The 5,247-nt window shown below is 41.8% G+C and overlaps 1 pseudogene; it reads left to right on the top strand.

Moving 5' to 3' along the window:
• The first annotated feature begins 3,109 nt into the window (after nt 1–3,109).
• On the top strand, nt 3,110–3,765 carry LOC101541776 (ubiquitin-conjugating enzyme E2 L3-like; annotated as a pseudogene).
• Nucleotides 3,766–5,247: the final 1,482 nt, after the last annotated feature.

The following is a 5,247-nucleotide window of genomic DNA, read 5'->3' as shown; positions in this document are numbered from 1 at the left end:
GACTCCTGTGTAAAAGCCAGTAATTCTGAGTTAACATAACAGTTCTCTAGTGAATGTCAGGAAGCAGTTGCTACTTTCAGCAAATTCAGTCTTTTCTGCCTCTGCTATACTCACAAACATTTTAGACTGAAAAATCATTTTCTTTAAGGAAAAAGTCAAATACTATGAAGATCAAGCATAAATACTTTATTATGATTGTGCACATCATATAATATACCTTTTCCTATCTGGGGAAAGATCTAAGGTTAAGGAGGCTTAAGAGGGTTGATATAAGGGTTAAGATGTAAGAATAAGAACTAGAAATACTTAAAAGCACTTACTAAATACTATAGTACTTATTAAGCACAACAAAAGGCACAAAACATCTGAAAACTTGAAACTTAAAGGCAGCATCTTCATAATTTAGAATTCAAGTAGGGATAAAATCTAAATGTACCAAAGGACATTCAGATTTATTAGCTGACATTCTAGATGTTTTATAGGTGAATCATAAAAATGCTTATACTGAAATATATGCAGAGGAAAAGATAATTATAGGGGGAGAGCTATAGTTCAGAAGTAGAAAGTATGTTTCACAATCATGTTTGATCCATAGTACCACAAAGACATTTTACTTACAAAAATAGAAAAGTGAATGAAAAATCCAAACATAACTTACAATGACCTTTGAAAACTGCAGTTTACCAGTCCTAACTATGTCAACCCCATTATCTTAAGTTTAAGTAGTAAGTAGTAAGAAAATAATAAATTTTTCATTTAAATTCAGTGCTTTCTTATGGTAATTCAATTTGGCAAATTAATGTAAAATTTCTTTTAAATATAGTCAACAGTTATTTTGAATTACTAACAGATAATAATTTTATTTTATTTTTATTTTTATTTTTATTTTTTTTGCTTTTTGGGTCACACCTGGCGATGCACAGGGGTTACTCCTGGCTCTGCACTCACTCAGGAATTACCCCTGGCCGTGCTCAGGGGACCATATGGGACGCTGGGATTCGAACCCGGGTCGGCCACGTGCAAGGCAAACACCCTACCCGCTGTGCTATCTCTCCAGCCCCCAGATAATAATTTTAATCTATGTGAAAAAGAAAGTTTAGAATGCCTCAATATCGTTATTAAGAACAGAGTATAATTTAAATAGCTTAGTATTATTAAAATCAAGGTAATTTTGTCTGTAGAAATGAAAAAAAAAACAACAGTAAAGATGACTAGTAAAAAACTAATAGAAGAGATATGCCCAAGTAAAAGATAAATTTGGACTATAAAATCCAAAATAAAATAACCTTTTGGTAAAATGTGATGTCTGAATCTCAATAAATGTTCAAGAAGACATAATACTAATTTACCTTTAGTATGTGTTCCTTTTAATGGATGATGTAATGCAGAAGTATCGACGTAAACTTCACCTTTTTACAATTAAAGACAGCCAATATAATTAACCTATAGAGACACAGAAGAGGCAAGTAAGCTGAAGAACTCTTCAAAGCTGTCAGATAGGGGCTGAAGAGACAGTACAGCAGGCACATCCCTTGCACGCAGCAGTGCTTCTGTATTTGCAGGATGGCTCAGGTCTCAGCGACAATGAGACTTACTCAGAGACCATCACTAAGAATACACGGAAAGTTACCCTCTCCTTCACATATTGGCCCTTCCGGTCCTGTTCATTATTGTCACATTTGTATCTGAGAAATAACCATTATATATTTTCATACTTTGTTTTTCACATTAGAACATTAACTTCCCCCCAAAAAAAATTCCCACAGGTCTTAGGACCTTGTCAGTCTTGTTCACAACTGTATCCCCAAGTCTCTGTCAGAATTTGGCACATTTATTAGTGAGTGAGCAAATGAATAAACTGTTCTTAGGCATTAGGACGATACCATGTATGGTAAAGACATAAAGCAGCCTGACTTACTGTGCAGAGCATGTATGTGGCAAACTATTGTGAAACTAGTAGTTGTGCGCTGGTTGACTGTGAGCGTCTCCTACGATCCAGCAATTGCAGCAGAACAAGGAACAAAGGATAATAAACACCTTCAAGAACAGTATTTTCACTGCAGCACTATACAGAAATGAAATTAAGCTAGCCCCAACAGGACATATGCAGGTAAAAATCTTACAAAACAATGGCCAAAAGAAATAAGACACTAATTGAAAATACACTTCATTGATTCCACATGTACATAAAGTTCAAAAATAGATGAAAGGAATCTATGGTGTTAGAGGTCTATAAACTTATGACTTATGTACTTTTCTGTATGTTATTTTTCAATGAAAAGTCCAAGAAGTTAATGAGTTCTTTTGCTCTTTTGGGGGCTAGGGGGGGTGCTGGGAGAGGGTAGGGTTAGGAACCACTCCTGGTGTGCTCAGGAGCTACTGCTGGCTCAGTGCTCCAGCTGGACCCCTACCAGTGCCCAAAGGCCCACATTTTCTGCAGGGGATTTCCACCACAGCCGCTTACCTCCCGTGGAACAGAAGTCAGGTCTCTTTGTATTGTTACCCCACTTTCCTTACCCTAACCTAGCACTTCATCAACCACCATCAATGGGGAGATCCCCCAACATGGTAGAAAAGGCAGGCAGGCCTGATCCGACCTAGCAAGGGATTTATTATTATTATTATTATTATGGTCATTCTGTTATTCTTATTTATGTGGGGGTGGTGAGCTGGGAGCCAGTCTAGCTGTGCTCGGGGCTTATTCCTGACTCAACTCAGAAATTACTCCTGGCAGAACTCAGGAGTAATTGGGCAACCCAAGACTGAGTTGCCCAGGTTAGCTTCGTGCAAAGCATGTGCCTTACCTGCACTATTATCTCTCAGGCCCCCGGGCTTTGGTATCTCGAGATACCCAGGACAGGTTCTTTAGGTGGGAGATACTAGAAATCTACAACATACACACCACTCTCCTGGGCAGCATGCAGTGAAAGCAGATAAGGAAGTAACAGTAACAATGACAGCACTCAGTCAACATAGCAAGGAAGAAGCCAAAATTTTTGACATTTTTTATCTTTTTGTTCTCTTAGTATGCTAATGCATACTAAGTGTATACAGTAGGTAATCAATAAGAAATATTTGCTGAGGGTTAAGCAGCAGCACCAGATCCAAGATGGCGGCCAGCAGGAGGCTGAGGAAGGAGCTTGAAGAAATCCGCCAATGTGGAATGAAAAACTTCCACGTTGCTGAAGCTAATTTATTGACTTGGCAGGAACTTATTGTTCCTGACAATCCTCCGTATGATAAGGGGGCCTTCAGAGTCTAAATAAACTTTCCAGCAGAGTACCCATTCAAACCACCGGAGATCACATTTAAAAAAAAGATCTACCACCCAGACATTGATGAAAAGGGGCAAGTCTGTCTGCCAGTAATTAGTGCTGAAAACTGGAAGCCAGCAACCAAAACCGACCAAGTAATCCCGTCTCTCATTGCACTGGTGAACGACCCCCCGCCTGAGCACCCACTTTGGGCTGACCTAGCTGAAGAATACTCTAAAGACCGTAAAAAATTCTATAAGAGGGGCTGGAGCGATAGCACAGTGGGTAGGGCGTTTGCCTTGCACGCGGCCGACCCGGGTTCGACTCCCAGCATCCCATATGGTCCCCTGAGCACCGCCAGGAGTAACTCCTGAGTGCAGAGCCAGGAGTAACCCCTGTGCATCGCCAGGTGTGACCCAAAAAGCAAAAAAAAAAAAAAAAAAAAAAAAAATTCTGTAAGAATGCCTTAGAGTTTACAAAGAAATATGGGGAAAAGTGACCCGTGGACTAAATCTGTCATGATTGATTCCAGCGAGTGTGAACAGAGACCCCGAGCAGCGCATTCGAACACCCGCAAAGCAGGACTCTGGAAAATTGACATGTGACACCTAACTTTCTATAGTTTTCTTAATCAAAAGTGGTCTAGGTAACCTGTAATGAAAGGATTCAAAATTTAAGATGTTAAAAAAAAAATTTGCTGAAAGAAAGGTATGTGCTACTGTCACTTCATGATAGTAGCTGATGATAATATTATACTGGTGGCAGGACAACTCAAGTCTTGAGTGGTTCGTTTCAATGACTACTACTCTTAGCCACTTCATCTTAAGATACCTGTGCAAAAGTGGATATTGATATCTGTATGAGAAATGTGCTTTCTACAAGAAGTGGGGGCTACTGCCCACTGAGAAGCAAAATGGGCCTCAATTTCCTTACAAAATGGGAATAGAAAACTATTTTATTCCAGCAGCATTTATTAACCCCTCATAGTATGCCAGCTGCTCACTATTACATGATTACTGAGCATTGAGTGTGAAATTATAAAGTGGCAAATTCACTCTCACATTTATTTGCAAGAGACAGTCACTGTTGGTTGGTCTTTAATCCGATGTTATGAGACCCAATTTACACAAAATTTTGCATTTTATTTCAGGCAATTAATAAACTTTCTAGAGGCCCTGTGTGCTTTCATTTCCGTGGGCATGCAAAACAACAAGGAAGACGACACCATTTTTGCAGAGCTAAAACTGAAAACGAAGGTATCCACTGCAGTTTCACAGACAGCAGCCCACCGTTTAGACAGCTGGTAAAAACAGTCAGGCCTTTTCCCAACTATCAAAATCTACTCAGGCTCTTCAATTCCAAGATTAGACTTATGCTGCAAAAGGCATCCTCTCTCGTGGAATGAAAGTGGCTGGGAGTCAAGGGTTAAGTGCGGCCCCTTGGGAAAGATCTGGGCGAGAGCTCAGGCTACTCAGTCGCACAGAGCGAGCCGGCCACGCTTCCTCCTCTCCTGCACGGTCCCATCTCTAAAATGGGATCATCACTTCTGACGCTCCACCTTCCCCACCGAGTCCCGCCCAAGGCAGGGAAAAGTGAATTCCTAAGGACCAGGCGGCGAGTCGGCCGAGACCCAGCAGCTGGGCCCCGACATCCGGCTTCCTGCCCGCAAGGTTCAGGCCCCGACGGGGCGGGAAGCCGTTCACTCGGGCAACCGACGGGAGAAAGAGGGCCGCTCCCGACGCACTGAAAGCAGCGGCAGCCCGTCACCAGGCTGTGTCCAGAACACAGCTCGACCGAATGCACAAACCCAGGGCCGAGGTCGGGGCGGGAGAGATGAAGCCGTTTGAGACTCTTTTCCTTCGCATGTGGCCCATCCGGGTTCGATCCCGGAGCCCCGCCAAAAGAGATCCCTGAGTCGGGAGTACGCCCCGAGTATCTGCTGGGTATGGCCATAAATGAAAATTAATCAATCAATCAATCAATGAAAGGGAGT

Source organism: Sorex araneus, chromosome 5, assembly GCF_027595985.1.
Source record: "Sorex araneus isolate mSorAra2 chromosome 5, mSorAra2.pri, whole genome shotgun sequence".
NCBI classification, from domain to species: Eukaryota; Metazoa; Chordata; class Mammalia; order Eulipotyphla; family Soricidae; genus Sorex; species Sorex araneus.
Note: the sequence above shows the minus strand (reverse complement) of the source record. Positions and strands in the feature narration are given on the sequence as shown.